Source organism: Acinonyx jubatus, chromosome C2 (assembly GCF_027475565.1).
Source record: "Acinonyx jubatus isolate Ajub_Pintada_27869175 chromosome C2, VMU_Ajub_asm_v1.0, whole genome shotgun sequence".
Lineage (NCBI taxonomy): Eukaryota > Metazoa > Chordata > Mammalia > Carnivora > Felidae > Acinonyx > Acinonyx jubatus.
In genome coordinates, this window is record NC_069384.1 from 36,432,245 (window position 1) to 36,451,525 (window position 19,281).

General features: G+C 33.0%; 1 long non-coding RNA gene across 1 annotated transcript; it reads right to left on the bottom strand.

Annotated features, from left to right (window-relative positions):
* Positions 1-4,104: 4,104 nt before the first annotated feature.
* Positions 4,105-7,887, bottom strand: LOC113604759 (uncharacterized). The gene is made up of 2 exons (XR_003426771.2): positions 7,634-7,887; positions 4,105-4,348 (listed from the first exon to the last, which is right to left on the bottom strand). It is a non-coding gene; the product is annotated as an uncharacterized LOC113604759 (long non-coding RNA).
* Positions 7,888-19,281: the final 11,394 nt, after the last annotated feature.

Genomic DNA, 19,281 nt, shown 5'->3' on the forward strand with positions numbered 1-19,281 from the left:
TCATTGCATGCAATGGCAGTGTGCAAATAGGTTTGCCACATAGGAATTACCTGTCCCACAAGTTCATTTTCAATGGCATTCTAAAGATCAACCATCCTTGCAGGAGTTAAGAAAGATTTATAGAATCATTACAATGCAAATCCTTAGAAAGACAAAAATTACTGACAGTTTTGTGTAGAAAAGAATATAAAGAAGTTCATTATTTTAATATTTTATATATTTTTTAGATTTAACTGATATACAATAAAATATAAAAATCAAATTTCCATAAAATCAAATTTTAATATCTTTTCTCCACATGTTAAACAACAGATCCTTACAAACACTTGTAAGGAGGCTATACTACAACCAACAAATAACTAGCATTTGTTTATTTTTATTTTATTATTTTTAAAAATTTATTTATTAATAATTTTTTGTCAAGTTAGCTGATATACAGTGAATACAATGTATTCTTGGCTTCGGCAGTAGATTCCGGTGATTCATCACTTACATACAACACCCAGTGCTCACCCCAACAAGTGCCCTCCTTAATGTCCATCACCCATTTTCCCCGCCCCCTCCAGGTCCCACCATCATCAACCCTCAGTTTGTTCTCTATATTTAGGAGTCTCTTATGGTTTGCCTCCCTCTCTGTAACTTATTTTTCCTTCCTTTCCCCTGTGGTCTTTTATTAAGTTTCTCAAATTCCACATGTGAATGAAAATATATATCTGTCTTTTTGTTTAAGTGGTAGAAATGCCAATCTACTATTCATTATACAAAGCTGTGATTTACATAGATGATTATCTGAATATAGATTATCAAAAAACTAGAAATTCTGATATTTTCATATTTTTAAATCTGCATTTGCGAGGTTAGAGTGGAAGAGAGCCAAAGCATAAGAGACTCTTAAAAACTGAGAACAAACTGAGGGTTGATGGGGGGGGCGGGAGGGAGGGGAGGGTGGGTGATGGGTATTGAGGAGGGCACATTTTGGGATGAGCACTGGGTGTTGTATGGAAACCAATTTGACAATAAACTTCATATATTGAAAAAAAAAGAAAAAAAGAAATATGCATTTACTTGGATTCATTAAAATGTTGGTGAGAAAAAAACTAGCATCTTATTTTTCAGTTGAATGTGTATACAGACATATTCTATATGTGAATATAGTGCATTTATGCACAACATATAAGTGATACCATTCCTATACAGTGTTTAAAAACAGCAAGAGCTATTACCTGACTTGCTTCCCTTGCACAGTTGGACTGATGATGTATTTTCCATTACTTTGTGGATGTACATGGCATTTTATTATATGTTACTTTATAGGCTATAAAATACGACAGTATTTATTATTATGCTTCTGCATTTTTAAAGGATTGTAAATGCAATTTAAAGATCAGGTACATAAAGGAAATATAATAAAAACAAAAATCTGCATTCCAAAAGGCCTCAAAGTGGAAATGCCTAGATTAGAAGTTTGAAATATAGTTGATTGAAGTCAGTTAGAATATAATTTGAGATTTCTGGCTCATAAGTTTCTAACAGATTGTTAGTTCCTTGAGGATAGTGTAGACTAAATTTTCTTACATAATATAAAGATCCACTACAGACTATATTTTTTGAATAATATTAAGATTAATAAAATATTTGTTAAATAAATGAACTCAATGTTTTGAAGAAAAATCTCCATGTATTTTGTACTGACTTTACTCTCTCCATCTTCCTTTCATGTACCCTGTCCTAATCTCACACTGGAAGTTTAATAGCCTCCTTTACATATCAAGTTCTTGTTCTTGTGATATGCAAGCCCTGCTGTCACTTCCTTTTCCTAAATCTTTCATAGACTGAAACATTGTAAAGCACAGTTTAAAACTTTCCAGAACTTCACATTGCCTACAGGAAAAAGTCTGTATTTTTAAATAGAGTTTAATGGCAATAAAAACCTTTCCCTAATTTACTGCCTTAAGTCTTACGTCATTTTAGCATTCATTCTACCAACTCTTCTTCCCAACCTCTTTCTTCTATTTCTGTTTTAGTGAGCCTACAACCTTATGCATTGAACTTCTTTTTAATTTTGTTTTATTCCCCCCAAACTACACTAGTCCATAATGATGCAAATATAAAGCACAGTCCCTATTTACTTGCATATCTGCTTGACTCATGGCTTTCACATTTCTCTTCTGTCTCTTTCAGACAAGTGAAATGATACTCATTTTCATGACCTGCTTTTTCTTGGAAGCCATTCCAAATGTCAAAGAAAGAACTAATTATTTCTGCCTCTGTCCATATTACTGACACAGGCCTAATAACTCTGAGATATGGTTAGTTACATACATTGAGTGTTCCCTGAATTTTGATGTCGTTGAGCTCAGGGACCATATTTTACTAATATTTGTATTGCTAATAGAAAACACTGTGGTTTACATGTAATATATATTCAGTGATTGCTTGGCTGTCAATTTTATTAAAAAAATAAAGTATCCATATATTTGGATCCATTTTAACTAATGTGATACTGCTCCCACCCCCTCAAATACTCTCTGCAATAGTATAACATAAATATGTATGTATATATGTAGGCATACAAATAGAAGCATCTATGGCTACAAAAATATTAGAAACTGGTGATTATGATTTTAGTGACAGTTTAGCTTCATATTTCAATTTAACACTAAACCTACCATCTATGTAAAATATTTTAATATTAAATGCATATAGGATATATCATAGTATATAAATTACCATTAAAAATGCAATTATGTAGTGTGCTTGGCTGGCCCAGTCTGTAGAACATCCAACTCTTGATCTCAGTGTCATGAATTCAAGTTCAGAGCCTACTTAAAACATGCAATTATGCATATAAACAAAAATTTTCTAATGCAACATTTAATTTGATCTTAATTATAACCTATGATTATATACAATTATAAATAATAATTATATAATTTATATGTGTATATTATATATAATACATACTATATATAAAACAATTAATACACTCATATATTACTCATATAAAATTAGTGATAAAAGAATACTGCGGTCATATTTTCTTTGGAACAAGACTTATAAGTTGCTTAAAAGAAATTGTCACAAGGTAATTATTTTCCGCGAGACATAAATTTTTTGTTGTTGATATTATCTGAAATGACTTTTATGATGTCCTTTGATAAATATTGATAATTTGAGAATATTAGTTGGTGTGTATAAGGCATAATCTGTGAAGATCCTTACATTATTTTCAGGAATATTGAATATTTTATCTATTACAAACTATCCCCAAATAATCAATGTTGGAGAACAGTGATATATTAATACTCAGAATATGAATATAGTTTTTCTGTTTCCAAAGACATACTAGCATATATATTGTACTTAAAAAAAAATTAAAACTAACTTCATACTTAAATTGTCTTTACTGGGGGCGCCTGGGTGGCGCAGTCGGTTAAGCGTCCGACTTCAGCCAGGTCACGATCTCGCAGTCCGTGAGTTCGAGCCCGCGTCAGGCTCTGGGCTGATAGCACAGAGCCTGGAGCCTGTTTCCGATTCTGTGTCTCCCTCTCTCTCTGCCCCTCCCCCGTTCATGCTCTGTCTCTCTCTGTCCCAAAAATAAATAAAAGTTGAAAAAAAAAGTAAGTAAATTGCCTTTTCTGGAAAATGTAATCAACTTAGACACAAGAGGCAAGAACATTTGACATTTACTCCATAAGACACAAAAGGAAAAGCAAATGTACTTTGAAGGACATTGGCCTGTGACATAAACAATTGAAGAAGGAAACAATAAAAACAACCATTTAGATAGGTGTATGCCAAATTATTAAAAAAAGGTGGGAGAGATGTATCAAAATTGTCAACAATGTTCACTTACTCCAGTATCTGATAAGAGTAAAATAGAGCATAAAGGAATAAAAAGCAACACATTCAGCTCATTAGAGACTTACAAAATTTTCATGCTAAATTTGAAATATGTAAGAATTAGGAAATAAGCACTATAGAATGTTATAAAACATTTTTGTCTGTTACACATTAAAATTACATTATTATTGAGCACACACAAACTCACAAACATAGACACATACGGTACAAGGATGAGAGAGACACAGAGAGAGGAAGAGAGAGAGAGAGGTATCCATTTTTATTATGTACAGCAAGAAAAGCCCCCGAAGTATAGTATTGCATTGAAATATCACACCCTCCTAGTTTTCCTCTTCCTACTTCTGATTCTCTTTTGCTAGCTTTTTCTACTTTTCCCAGCCACAAAATATTGAATCATAAATTGTCCAGGTGTAATCTCAATTCTCATTTTTCTCTATACACAATTCCTTAGTTATCTCATCCACATCCATTTTATATACTGCCTCTGAAATGATAACCAGAAAATTTTAAATCTCTATTAAATTTCTCTTCTAAACTTTACCCTTATATATAGAACTATATTTGCAACATTCTACTCGGATTCTTTAAGGACAATTTCAAATCTAACTCCCAAAACAAAATTATTTTGGTTTTCTTACATATTACCAGCTCCTCCCCCATTTCCATAAGTGAGACCATCACAGAGTTACTTGTTCTATCCAAATAATTCCTCTGTGACTCAAGAGTTACTTGATATTTTAAAAGAAAATTATGAAAAGATCAGAAAAAAAAACTTATCAAATATTTAATTGTCATGCAGAAAACATGATTAATGAAGAATTAGAGGAGCTATTAATGTTGTCCACAGAAAGTGTAATCCTACTCACAAAATGTCTACCCTGAAATTATCCATAATTGAAAGTATATTTGAGGTTACCACTAACTATATGTAATTTTACTTTCCTATTTGACATTAAAATCTTACTCTAGAAGATGCAACTCCACCATTTATAATCTTTTTTTTCTTTTATTTTTTTCAACATATTAATTATAATTTGTTCTAATATGTGGTAGAGTTAGTAGTTAGTCCTACTTATATATTTAGTGTCTTTTTAAAACTATTCTTGCATGTTTATTTGTCTATATTGATTAGTATCAATTTGTGCAGATCCATAAAAAAAACTTCTATTTATTTTTTAATGCAGTTGCTTTAAATTTATAAATTAATTGGAACTCACACCTTTATAACATGTAGTCATCTACAAAAAGTATCTTTCTAGGGGCACCCGGGTGGCTCAGGTGGTTAAGCATCCAACTCTTGATTTTGACTTAGGTCATGATTTCATGGGTTCGTGGGATCAAGTCCTGTTATCAGATCTTGAGCTGACAGTGCTAACAGCATGGAGCCTGCTTGGGATTCTCTCCCTCCTCTATCTCTGTCCCTTTCCCCACTCACAATATCTCTCTCCAAACAAAGAAACAAACCAACAAAACATTCAATTCTACTTGTGTATCTGTTAAGAGTGTCCTTTAGTTTTTCTTACATGTTTTGCATATTTTGTTTTTGTTGTTGTTGTTGTTCATGTTAGCTTCTTCCTAACTATATTTGTCTTCTTTATTTCTATTGTAAATGAGCTTTCTCTACAATTGTATCTTCTAACTGGTTATTTTGTGTATAATGAAGGCTATTGATTTCTGTATGCTAATCCTATGCCCTGTTATCTTAATGAATGTTTTACTGTGTGAAAGTTGAATTTGTTTTAATTTCTCTTATATTTCCTCTATTATTCATGAATTATTTATATCTTTTCTTAAAACTTTCATGCAGTTAGATATTTTCTAATTATCTTGTTGTTCTTGAGTTCTAGTTTAATAACATTGTGGTCAGTAATGATTATCTCCATTATTTTAGTCTTTTGCCAGACAGGCCTGAACTGGTAGGAGGAGATACAGATTAAATTAGAGTTTAGATAAATGTTTTAATTTATATCAGATGAGAAATTTAATATCTGAAAGCCAAAGTCTCTTAATTCCCAAAGGTAAATGTAAAAGCTGTGAATCTGCATAAAGTATTGCCAAGGTGAGTAACATTGCTAGAGAGTCACATTAAAAAAAGTAAAGCTTTGTGTCTTAATGAATGTACCTGGCTGAATTCATCACTTTCAATGAACATTATAAAATCATATATTCTAGAACAATGGAGAGGGTTTGGGGAAGATCAGTGCTGAAAGGGAAGGGGGCTAATACTGGGCCAGGGAGTACACAACTATCCAAACTCAAGATTCTATAAGGAAATAGAGAAACTAGGTAGTGAGAAAAGGAAGTCATAATCTCTAGCCATGATGATTCAAGAAATAGGAAAGTAACTACAAAAAGATTGCTGAGTCTTGATAATGTAGTGCTCCCTTATGCAAAGCAATTAAATATGGCTACACATCCACATCTTAGTGAGAACACCCACGTGCTACACTCACACACTGTAAACTAGGATTAATACAGCATGACTAACCCAAGGTCTGTCATCCACTCCAGGAACTAACTGTATGTTTGAATAAGAATTGATTTGGAGGGGCAGCTGGGTGGCTCAGTCGGTTAAGCGTCCGACTTCGGCTCAGGTCATGATCTCACGGTCTGTGAGTTCGAGCCCCGCATCGGGCTCTGTGCTGACCGCTCAGAGCCTGGAGCCTGTTTCAAATTCTGTGTCTCCCTCTCTCTCTGACACTCCCCCGTTCATGCTCTGTCTCTCTCTGTCTCAAAAATAAATAAACGTTAAAAAAATTAAAAAAAAAAAGAATTGATTTGGAAATGACAGGGATTTTTGTAATACAATCTCTTTATTGTACAATCTCATTTCTGCTCTGTTAAGGGTGGCATATTTGTACATACTTAGTAGACTTGGGTATACACTGATGCTTCCTGTTTTTTAAGGTCAGTTCTATTTTCATATATTATATTGGATCTCAGGTTGTATGGAGGACTTAAGGTTGTTTGCTTAGGGTACTCTTCATAAAATGCATTTGGGGGCCGACTGGGTGGCTCAGGCAGCTAAGCATCAGACTCTTGACTTTAGCTCATGTCATGATCTCAGTTTTGTGAATTCAAATCCCACATTGGGCTCTGGGCTGACAGCATGGAGCTGCTTGGGATTCTCTCTCTCTCAAAAATAAACAAACAAACATAAAAATAAATAAATAAAATGCATTTGGTAAAAACTCATGGTAAAATTTTCCTTTTAAGGAACATTTCTTTGGAATACAAGAAATAGAGTAGATAAACCAACTATGAAGGTTTTGCAATAAATAATAGTACACAGATAGTCATAGCATGTGAGTTACAGATGATCATGTTTTTATAAAGAATGTGGTAATGAAATGAAACTTTTAATTTGATGTATTATATGTGATTACAGATCAAACATCTAAACAACCTAGTTTATTCATTTGGGTAAACCACTTAACCATTTGACCCTTTTGTCTCATCAGTAATAGGGAGAAAATAAAATCTCTTTTGACTATTTCCCATAGCTATTGTGGGAACAAATTAAGATAGTGATTATAAAATAAAGGCTTTTGAAAAATAAAAGTTACAATAAAAAATTAGATGCCATTGTAATTAGTTGTAAATGTTAATGAGCTCTCATAAATGTCTAAAATTACTATTACTTTCACTCTAAAAAGCCAAGTAGTATTTTTCTTTTCAGCCCCTCTTTATTTTTTATTCTTTTGGTATTTCCAAATGAACACATGGAATCTTCCTTTATTACATATATAAATTCAAAACACACACTTACATAACATAGACACATTTTTCTCTGACATATAGGTGACTTTTTTCTTTGTAACTATATGCTTTTCCAACATAATTATTCATCTTTGAGTTGTTTTTTTTTTTTCTTCCTTCATGGCCAAACCAAACTGACCAGGTAACTAACATAAGCAGATTAAAAAGACCATGGTTGCACTTTATAGACCACAGATAAACATTACAGCTTTTAAAATTTAATACATCTGCTTGCTGCATTTATTTCCATTGTGTTAAGCAAGCCTTTCATCACAGTCATTAATCAAGGTAGATGATGTATTGTTGCACCATAGCTACTATGACATATGAAAGATTCCATAGCCAATTAGCTGCAGAAGGTTATGTGAGATCAGGAGGTCTAGGTTTCTGTCCATCTTCAGTTGCTAACAGACATTGTGACTTTGGGCTAGACTCTGTCATTTTGAAACTGTTTTCTTTCAGATAAAACAAGGTAATAGGGATAAGATGATCTTTCTGATCACTTCTAGTTTTAATGTTTTATGATGCTAGGGAACATTAATAATTTTGAAATCAAACCCTTATCTTAGACCTGGATTCTCTGAGGAACATGGGACAGCCTGAAATATGCCATAAAGGATTATTTAATTGTAATTTCCTTAACTTTTACAAGGTTACAGAGCTCTCCTACCATATCCTCAATAGAGGGGAAATGCCAAGATTATGAAAATGATACAACATCCCCAAAACAACAACAACTAAAACAAAAATCTTGATGACTAGATCTTTTGGTTTTATAACTAGGGAACAAAAATATAACTTTGAGAAAAGCATGATGAGAGTTCAAGTAAAAAATATGAAAGCATCCAATCACTCGATAAAACTTTGCCAACTACTATTGGCACAATTTAAAATTCATTGTCTACTAGAAAAGGCTATAGAAATCAATGTTGAACCTAAGAAGAATTGCAGACAAGATGGCACCTAAAAGCCTATCAATATCTCATTTCTGATGGCATGTTAAATTTTTCATATAATATGACTTCTTTACTTTATGTAATGAGATTTCTTTATTTTCCCCAATGTGGGACGTAGGAAAACTTACCTTATCCATATAAGCAAGGTAAAAGATGCATAAATATGTGATGATCTTCATAAATGTATGATGCCTCTCCTAAACAGAAGAGTGGTTGTGGTGAAGATGCCCATCCGAGTGCGAGAATGCATTGGTGCTCTTTGTGTGAGAGTGGTATATTTATCTTAAAAACCACCAATAGGCAGTGATGTGTCACCTCCTAGGTGCTTACATAGCATAGGACTCCAGAATATTTTCCTGAATGGGTACTAAATCATTGATGTATCCTAGCAGGGGTTTGTAATCTAAATCTGATCAGGGCAAAATAAAACCATCACCAAGATGGAAAGACTGGAGGATGTGTAGGAAGAAAGGTTTTACACACAGAGTGTAGGAAGTAAATTAAGTCTCTTGACTTCAGAGCAAGGAAGTGAGATATATTTTTCACTTGGATCCTCTGGACATGTGAAAATCCCCTGAGAGCTCAAGCCTATATAGGGGAAACTAAAGCTATATTGGAGAAACTAAAAAACTATATTGAAGAAACTAAAATAATTTTATTTAGAAAATTTAATAAAACAAAATAACATTTTTTGTTAATTTTTGTTGAAAATTTGATGTAAAAATTTAAGTTAATGTAAACTGTACTCATTTTGTTTCTCATGACATCTTATAGAGGCCATGTTATTTTAAAAGCAATGATATATACACTTCTCCAAGGAAACCAATCTATGTATTTTCAGATTTAATACATGTTTCAGTACAGAACAAAAACAAAACAAAAAATAAATAAAAGTAAAAAAAAAGTCCAAACACTCCTACGAGATGGCTTTAAAATGTTGTATTTTTACTATTCTAAACCATTGTTTCAAACTTTAATTTCAAATGTGAATTTATATTAATTATTTCTATTTTGAAAACTCATTATAAACCAGCATGAAAAAACTTGCATTTCAAAAACAGAAATAATGTTAAATTAGATCTTATGAATTCTTCATGAGATCAAATTTAATGCAATTATTTTTAGAATTACTAGTTAGTAAATACATTTTCTTAGATAGGATTTTCTAAGGTGCTAATATAACAAAACAACAACTCTGCATGTTTCCTTTGTAATCAAAGATTTTTATATGACTGCAGTATTTATTTATTTTTTTTTAATTTTTTTTACATTTATTTATTTTTGAGAGATAGAGAGAGACACCATGAGCAGGGGAGGGGCAGAGAGAGGGAGACACAGAATCCGAAGCAGGCTCCAGGCTCCGAGCTGTGGGGCTGGAACCCAGGAACCGTGAGATCATGACCTGAGCCAAAGTTGGACGCTTAACTGACTGAGCCACCCAGGCGCCCCTATGACTGCAGTATTTAAAACTGAACCCCACATTTTGTTTTACTAATAAATTTGAACTGTTATGGATTATCGCTCAAGAAATGGAATGATCGAATTATCCCTTTTTTTAAAGTTTTTATTCAAATTCCAATTAGTTAAAATTTGTTTTTTTTTCAAGAATTGACTCAAATGATGAACTATAAATACTCAGTAACATGAATGTGCATATCCATATAGTAAAAACAGAATTAATTTGAAATACCTATAAATTTTCAACATAGAATATAAACATTGGATTCAAAATTTAGTGGGTTTTTTTGTGAGACTTTAACATCAAGATAAATATCCAATTATTATTATTCCATGTATAAGAGATATGTGAAATTGTTATTAAAAATCTTTTCTGTAATCTCTCTCTCTCTCTGGTTGCATATAGCAAGCAACAAGGAAATATTTGGCCCCAAAATAAATTTAAAAATGCCATATTCTTATTACTTTAAAATGTCTGCTATTTGTGATCAGACATGCTTTGATAATTTGTGAATGTATAATGGGGTAATATGCAAAACCAATTTTAGGGTCTCCTAAAAGGGCCTCCTATATCCTTAATTAGCAAACTTCGTTTCTTTTACTTCTTTAAAATCATTTTTAAAAATGAGTTATTTCATAAAAAAGGGGCGATTTTAGGATATCAGCTGTAAAATATGTTTGTTCTGGAGCTCAAGATAATTCCTGGAAGAAAGGATACATATTCTAGCATTAAACGTATGGTAATAGGGGCACCTGGGTGGCTCAGTAAGTTAAGTGTCTGACTTCAGCTCATGTCAGGTCTCCCCTTCTTGAGTTCACCCTACTCTGCTGTCAGTGCAGAGTCTGCTTCTGATCCTCTGTCCCCACACCCGCCTTGTGCCGCCCCACTCTTTTGCTTTCAACAGTAAATAGACATTTAAAAAAATGGCAATCTACTACTTCTCTATCTGGGCCAAATATTTTGTTGTTATATATTTTCTGATCATTGTTCCATATAGTTGAGGAATTTTTTCTTCCCATTTCTGCATAATTCAACAAATTTCTCTCTTGTTTGGTTTCAAGTGTAAAGTCTTCAATTTAACTTTCAATGGTCTCTCAAATATTTCTCTTTTGTTTTTGAAGGAAAACATGTTTATTTTTTTCAGGTTTTTTTGGCAATTCTTTTTTTAATGTATTTTTATTTATTTATTTTTAATTTACATTCAAGTTAGTTAATATACAGTGTAAACTTGGGTTCAGTCTTGGGTTCAGGAGTATAACACAGTGATTCATCTCTTATATATGAAACATAGTGCTCATCCTAGAGAGTGTCCTCCCTAATGCCTGTCACCCATTTAACCCATCCCACCACCCACACCGTTCCAGGTACCTTCAGTTGTTCTCTGTATGTAAAGTCTCCTATGGTTTGCCTCTTCTCTGTTTTTATCTTATTTTTCCTTCACTTTCCTTAAGTTCATCTGTTGAGATTCTCAAATTCCATATGAATGAAATCATATGATATTTTCTTTTTCTGACTGATTTCACTTAGCATAATACCCTCTAATTCTTCCATGTTGTTGTAAATGGTAATATTTCATTGTTTTGATTGCTAGGCAGTATTCCACTGTATATATATCTTCTTTATCCATCCACCAGGCAGTGGACATTTGGGCTCTGTCCTTAATTTGGCTATTGTTGATAACACTCCTACAACCTTTGGGGTGCATGTGCCCATTCAAATCAGCATTTTTGTATCCTTTGGATAAATACCTAGTAGCTCAATTGCTCAGTCATAGGGTAGTTCTATTTTTAATTTTTTGAGGGACGTCTATACTGTTTTCCAGAGTGGCTGTGCCAGTAGCATTCCCAAGAACAGTGCAAATGGGTTCTCCTTTCTCTGCATCCTTGACAACATCTGTTGTTTCCTGAGTTGTTAATTTTAGGCATTCTGACAGGTAGGTGTAAGAACATATCTCACTGTGGTTTTGTCTTGTATTTCCCTGATAATGAGTGATGTTGAGCAGCTTTTCATGTATCTGTTAGCCATTTGGATGTTTTCTTTGGAAAGGTGTCTATTCATGTCTTCTTCCCATTTCTTCACTGGATTATTTGGTTTTTGGCTGTTGAGTTTGGCTAAGTTCTTTATAGATTTTGGATACTAATCCTTTATCTGATATGTCATTTGCAAATATCTTCTCCCATTCTGTTGGCTGCCTTTTAGTTTTGTTGATTGTTTCCTTTGCTGTGCAGAAGCTTTTTACCTTGATGAGGTCCCAATAGTTCACTTTTGCTTTATTTTCCTTGCTTCCAGAGACATGTTGAGTATGAAGTTGCTGCGACCTAGGTCAAAAAGTTTCTGCCTGTTTTCTCCTGTAGCATTGTGATACTTTCCTGTCTCACATTTAAGGCTTTCATCCATTTTGAATTTATTTTTGTGTATTGTTTAAGAGAGTTTTCCAGGTTCATTCTTCTGCATGTCACTGTCCAGTTTTCCCAGCACCATTTGCTGAAGAGATTGTCTTTTTTCCATTGGATACTCTTTCCTGCTTTGTCAAAGATTAGTTGGCCATATATTTGTGGGTCCATTTCTAGGTACTCTATTCTATTCCATTGACCTATTCTGTTTTTGCGCCCGTAACATACTGTCTTGATGATTACAGCTTGAACCCCAGAATTGTGATGCCTCCAGTTTTGGTTTTCTTCATTACTTTGGTTATTCAGGGCCTTTTGTGTTTCCATACAAATTTTATGATTGCTTGTTCTGACTCTGTGAAGAATGTTGGTGTTATTTTGATAGGGATTGCATTGAATGTGTAGATTGCTTTGGATAGTATCAATATTTTAACAATATTTGTTCTTCCGATCCATGAGCATGGAATGTTTTTCCATTTCTTTGTGCCTTCTTCAATTTCTTTCATAAGCTTTCTATAGTTTTCAGCATACAGATCTTTTACCTCTTTGGTTAGCTTTATTCCTAGGTATCTTATGGGTTTTGGTGCAATTGTAAATGGGATCAGTTCTTTGATTTCTTTTTCCTCTGCTTCCTTATTGGTGTTTAGGAATGCAACAGATTTTTATACAATGAATTTATATCCTGTGACTTTCCTAAATTCGTGTACTAGTTCTAGCAGCTATTTGGTGAAGTCTTTCAGGTTTTCTATATAGAGCATCAAGTTGTCTGCAAATAGTGAAAGTTTGGCTTCTTCCTTGCCAATATGGGTGCCTTTTATTTCATTTTGTTGTCTGAATGCTGAGGTGAGGAGTTCCAGTACTATGTTAATAGTGAGAGCAGACATCCCTATATTGTTCCTGACCTCAGAAGAAATATATATATATACATATGATGTTAAAGTATGTTCCTTCTATCCCTACACTCTTGTGGTATTTTATCAAGAAAGGATGCTACTCCCTCTCTCTCTCTGCTCCTCCCCCACTCTCTCTCTCAAAAATAAATAAACATTAAAAAAGTTAAAGGGGCTCCTGGGTGGCCCAGTCAGTTAAGTGTCTGACTTTGATTTCACCTCAGGTCATGATCTCATTGTTTGTGAGTTCAAGCCCCACATCAGGCTCTCTGCTGTCGGTGCAGAGCCCACTTTGGATCCTCTGTCCCCCTCTCTCTGTGCCCCTCCCCCCTTCCTCTCAAAAATAAATAAACATTAAAAAATTTTAAAAAATGCTGTATTTTGTCAAATGCTTAAATATTTCTCTTTTCTCTGAAATTCCACAGTATTTCATCTGTCAGTGTGCTTCCTTGAAGACATTTTTTGCCCTTTGTATGACATTTTTTTAGGTTTGTACCCTCCCTTACTTACTATAATCTCTATTAAAGATGTTTATGGTTGATTGAGATTTTATCTTAATAGTAACCAAATGAATATTTCCTATGTAACAAGCACCCAAAATATGTGTTGGTAAATAAATAAATGAGTCACTGGATGTTTTATGTTCATTACTACCTCAAGGCACAGACATAGAATAAGGCAAGTTTTTCACAATCTTTCCAAAACTTTTATTAGAAATAATTTTGGGACACAAACTAATTAAAACCTTTCAAGATTAAAGAGTCAAAAGTTCACTTATGCCTCAATTTCCTGATAATTTCAAATTGATTTTGTTTGAGTTTCAATGTTACAGAAAATTACTTTCCATCTTGTCTTTTGTAACAGTAGAGCCAGTTTTAGCGATATATATATATATATGTACATGTATATGTATATATATGTATATGTATATACATATAACAACTTTAAAGAAATAAGTGACATATCATCTGCTTCCAGTACTTGCAACTAGTTTTTAAAATTTTCTTTCCATATTTGAAGTGGTAGCCTTATGAAGTATATATTTTCCTCAGAATAGAAGTTTTCAACATTGAAATTGTACGTGTGATTCTAGAACAGATTGTTTCTTGAATATGCTCAATTGCAGTTTAAATCAAATGTACACTGTTGGGTGTATGATATTACTACACCTGAAAGTAGGATATGAAATATTTGAATCATTATGTGGTTCACGCAGTGTGAAATGCAAACAGTACCATGAAAATTTGTCAATAAAATAAACATGAATTCCACTCAAGTTCTCATTTTAAAACTTCATTCTGATATGAAAATGTTTGGAAAATAAAATAAAATATTTGGAAAAAAATATTATATTTATAAATTAACTTGCAACTATAGCGATGTCAAGGTGTTAACCTTAAACCAAGAGCAATGCATTTTGAAATTTGAAATACTCATTAATAGAAAGTGGCATTTCCACATCTCTTCAACCAATAACTCTGTGGAGTTATTATAAATGTCCTGGTGGTACTTTTTAGCAAATAAGTCTAAGTGCCAATTAATCTGAATATTTGATCTGGGATTTCACTGCCTAAGGTGTGAACCTAAGATGAAACTCACCTTTCTTTTCTTTATTGTTTTATGGATCTGGTTTTAAAAATACAGGCCAGAGAAGAAATAGCATTATAAACAATACTATATAAGCATCATAAGCAGCATCATAAACAATTATATATAATATAATCAAGAAAAGCTATAATTTGTGATCTTTGACCACTGTTCTACTCAACATTCTTATGCACTTTATTATGATGCTTAAAATATTGTTCAGTTAAAGTAAGCTTATTGGAATCTTGTTGGATGATTATATGTCAAATCTATCTAACTTTTGGTTGATAAAGTAGAACTTCTGAGTGCATTGATTTAAGACTGTTGCTATAGTCTGAATTTGTCCTTTCACAAATTCATATGTTGAAATCTTAATGGTATTAGGAGGTGATTGCAATCACCTAATGGTGATGGTATTTGTCAAAAGGTGGGACCTTTGCGAGATGTGTAGGTCAAGAGGGTGGAAGAGTGTTCTTACAAAAGAGACCACAGAGACTTCCCCAGTCTCTTCTACTAAGTAGACAAAGAGAAGTCTGCAAACCAAAACAGAGAACTTATCTGACCATTTTGACATTCTGAACTCAGACTTTGGCTTCAGAAATAAATTCCTGTAGTTAATAAGCTACCCAGTTTGTGGTATTTTGTTATAGCAGCCCTAATGGACAAAAACAACAGTGAAATAGAAAAGAGAATGATGTAGTTCTTCCTATTTTAGTTCCAGTATAAAGAAGAAAATAAGATTAACAGCTACTATTCATATCACCATTCAATCTAATGAGCATATTTATAAAACACATATCACTATGTAAAGTAAAATAGAAATTGGTCATTTCTTATCATAATTATAGTTAAATAAAATATAACATGAAGTTTAGCTGCAGTCCTGCTTATTTGGTTAAAAACCAACTAATCTAGAGTGAGAGACAGAAATACTTCCCCAAAATTGTCAAATTAACTTGAATATATTAATACACATCTTATTTCACCTAATAGAAAATACACCTTATCTCTAAAAGTTACTTCCTATCAATTATTTTTATTTATGGTATAATCTGTCATGTAATTAGTAAGGCTTTGGATTTTCCCCCCAAGATATTATTTAAATTCAAGTTAATTAACATATAGTGGTGTATTGGTTTCAGGAGTAGAATTCAGTGATTCAACACTTCCATACAATATCCTATGTTCATCACAGCAAGTGCACTTCTTAATCCCCATTACCTATTTTACCCATCCCCCTACCTACCTCCCCTCTGGTAACCATCAGTTTGTTCTCTATATTAAGAGTCTGTTTCTCGGTTTGCCTCCCTCTCTCTTTTTCTCCCCTTTGCTTATTTGTTTTGTTTCTTAAATTCCACATATGAGTGAAATCAAAGGGTATTTGTCCTCAGACTGACTTATTTTGCTTAGCATAATACTGTCTAGCTTCATCTACATGCCTGCAAATGGCAACGTTTCAGTCTTTTTGAAACCTGAGTAATGTTTTATATATATATATATATATATATATATATATATATATATATATATATGTGTGTGTGTGTGTGTGTGTGTGTGTGTGTGTGTGTGTGTGTGTATGTATACACACACACACACACACACACACACACACACACAAAACCTCTTCTTTATCCATTCAGTATATGGAAATTTGGGCTGTTTCTATAATTTGGCTCTTGTAGATTATATTGCTATAAACATCAGGGTGCATGTATCCCTTTGAATTAGTAAGTTTGTATTCTTTGAGTAAATACCAAGTATGGAACTCACTGGACTGTAGGGTATTCTATTTCTAATTTTTTGAACCTCCATACTGTTTCATAGAGTGACTTCAACAGTTTGCATTACCACCAACAGTGCAAGAGGATTCCCTTCTGCACCTCCTCACCATCACCTGCTGTTTCTTTTGTTATTGATTTTAGCCATTCTGACAGGTTTGAGGTGATATATCATTGTAGTTTTGATTTTTATTTTCCTGATGATCAGTGATGTTGGCCATCTTTTCATGTGTCTTTTGGCCATCTGTATGTCACTTCTTTGGGTAAATGTCTATTCATGTCTTCTGCCCATTTTTAACTGGATTATTCATTTTTTGGGTGTTGAGTTTTACACATTTTCTTAAAATTTTTTAAGTTTATTTTATTTTAAGAGAGACAGAGAGACTGTGAGTCGGGGAGGTGCAGAGAGAGAGGGAGACAGAGAATCCAAAGCAGGCTCTGTACTATCAGCTTGAAGCCAGATGTGGGGCTTGAACTCATGAAAATGTGAGATCATGACCTGAGCCGAAATCAAGAGTCAGACACAACCAACTGAGCTACTCAGGTGCCCCGAGTTTTATACATTTTTAATGAATTTTGCATACTAACTGTTTATCAGATGTATCATTTGCAAATATCTTCTCCCATTCCATAGATTTTCATTTAGTTTTGTGATTATTTCCTTTGTTGTACAGAAGCTTTTCATCTTGATGAAGTCCCAATAGTTCATTTTTGCCTTTTTTTCCTTGCCTCTGGAGACATATCTAGAAAGAAGTTGCTATGGCTGCTGTCAAAGAGATTATTGCCAGTGTTCTCCTCTAGGATTTTTATGGTTTCAAGTCTCATATTTAGTCTATTTGAGTCTATTTTTGTATATGGTGTTAGAAAACCACTTTGACTCCCTTTGAGTCTATTTTTGTATATGGTGTTAGAAAATGGTTCAGTTTCATTCCTTTGCATGTTGTTGTCCAGTTTTCTCAACACCAGTTGTTGAAGAGACTGTCTTTTTTCCATTGGATATTCTTTCCTGCCTAAAATTATGTCAAAGATTATAATTGACCATATAGTTGTGGATTCATTTCTGAGCTTTCTATTCTGTTCCACTGATCTATGCATCTATTTTTTATGCCAGTACCATATTGTTTTGATCACATAACATCATTGATATACTGAAACTCATGCTCAATGCTGATGGTAATTACTAAGGTATTTGAGGCACTTTTTTTTATATTTAAAAAAGTCATTTGAACACATGGGGCATATTTTTTACAGCAATGTGAATAACTTGTGCAAAATATTATTTTAAAAATACCCCTTGCAAAACTGATGTTTTATTGTTTCTTTTTTCCTCCCTAGATTATCAATATCATTTAAAACATTTTAAGAAGTGATTTCCTATAATTCATTCTGTTGGAAGTGTTTAAATAAATCTATTAACAAGGATATTTTATTTTTTCTTTTACTGGTTTACCTACGTAACTTTCTGGGCAGCTTGATATTTATGTTAGATCCCCACATATCAAAACTCCAAGTAATAGAATCATTCTGTTGTTGTTTTTAAAACATTTAATATGTTAAGTGTACAGGGAAGCCTGGGTGGCCCGGTCGGTTGAGTGTCCGACTCTTGATTTTGGCTCAGGACATGATCCCAGGGTCATGGAATCAAGCCCCACATCAGACTCCACACTGGGCATGAAGCTAGCTTAAGATTTACTCTCTCTCTCTCTCTCTCCCTCTGCCCCTCTCTCTGACTCCCTCTCTAAAATGAAAAAATAAAATAAAATCAAAAGGGCCATTAAAAACTATGTTAAGTATACATATACCTTCTTTTACTATACAAAGACACATACTGTTTATTTACTATAGACAAATTTTAATTTTAATAGCTAAGAATTAGCTTAGTTTATTATACGTTTGTGAAATGCTTATTCCATTTTCTAATATCAAAAATAAACATGGGTGGTTGATGAGATGAAATATAGAGATCAAAAAGTGATGGTACATTGCACGCAAAAAAAATTAATCTTCACAGTTTTAAGTAAATTTTTTCCAATGTGATTATCTTTATACATTATATATTTTTAATAAACGGTCTTCCTAGAAATTAAGAGAAATGCAGGAGCACTTCTCATGGGGTGTCAATATTATAAAATCAGTCCCTCTTTTATTTACTGCCCAAGTATTGGAAAAGGTTATTGTGTTTATCTGCATAAAATATGACTAGCAGTCAAGCATGTCAAAGATTCAATTTGGGTCTCGAAATTAAACATAGAGTAATTTACTACTAGGGTCATGTGGCCAAATTTCCTTTACCCATGTGGTTAAGGTATTTTGTTTAAGTTCACTCTCGCTGTATCTATTTACAAGTGCAATAAAAACCACATATAACAGTGATAATTAATGTCATTCTTATATCCATATATATAGTTAACAAACCTAAATCTTCATCTATAAACATTTATCAATAAGTATATTATTAATATAATAACTCCCTAAAGGCTAACTATAGGATGAACCATGGCTTAAAGAGTTGAGATTCCATACATGTAATTCTTCAAATGTGAGAAAATGTCATACTTGTGAATTAAACTGCAAGGTATTAATAGCAAGCTAGGATTT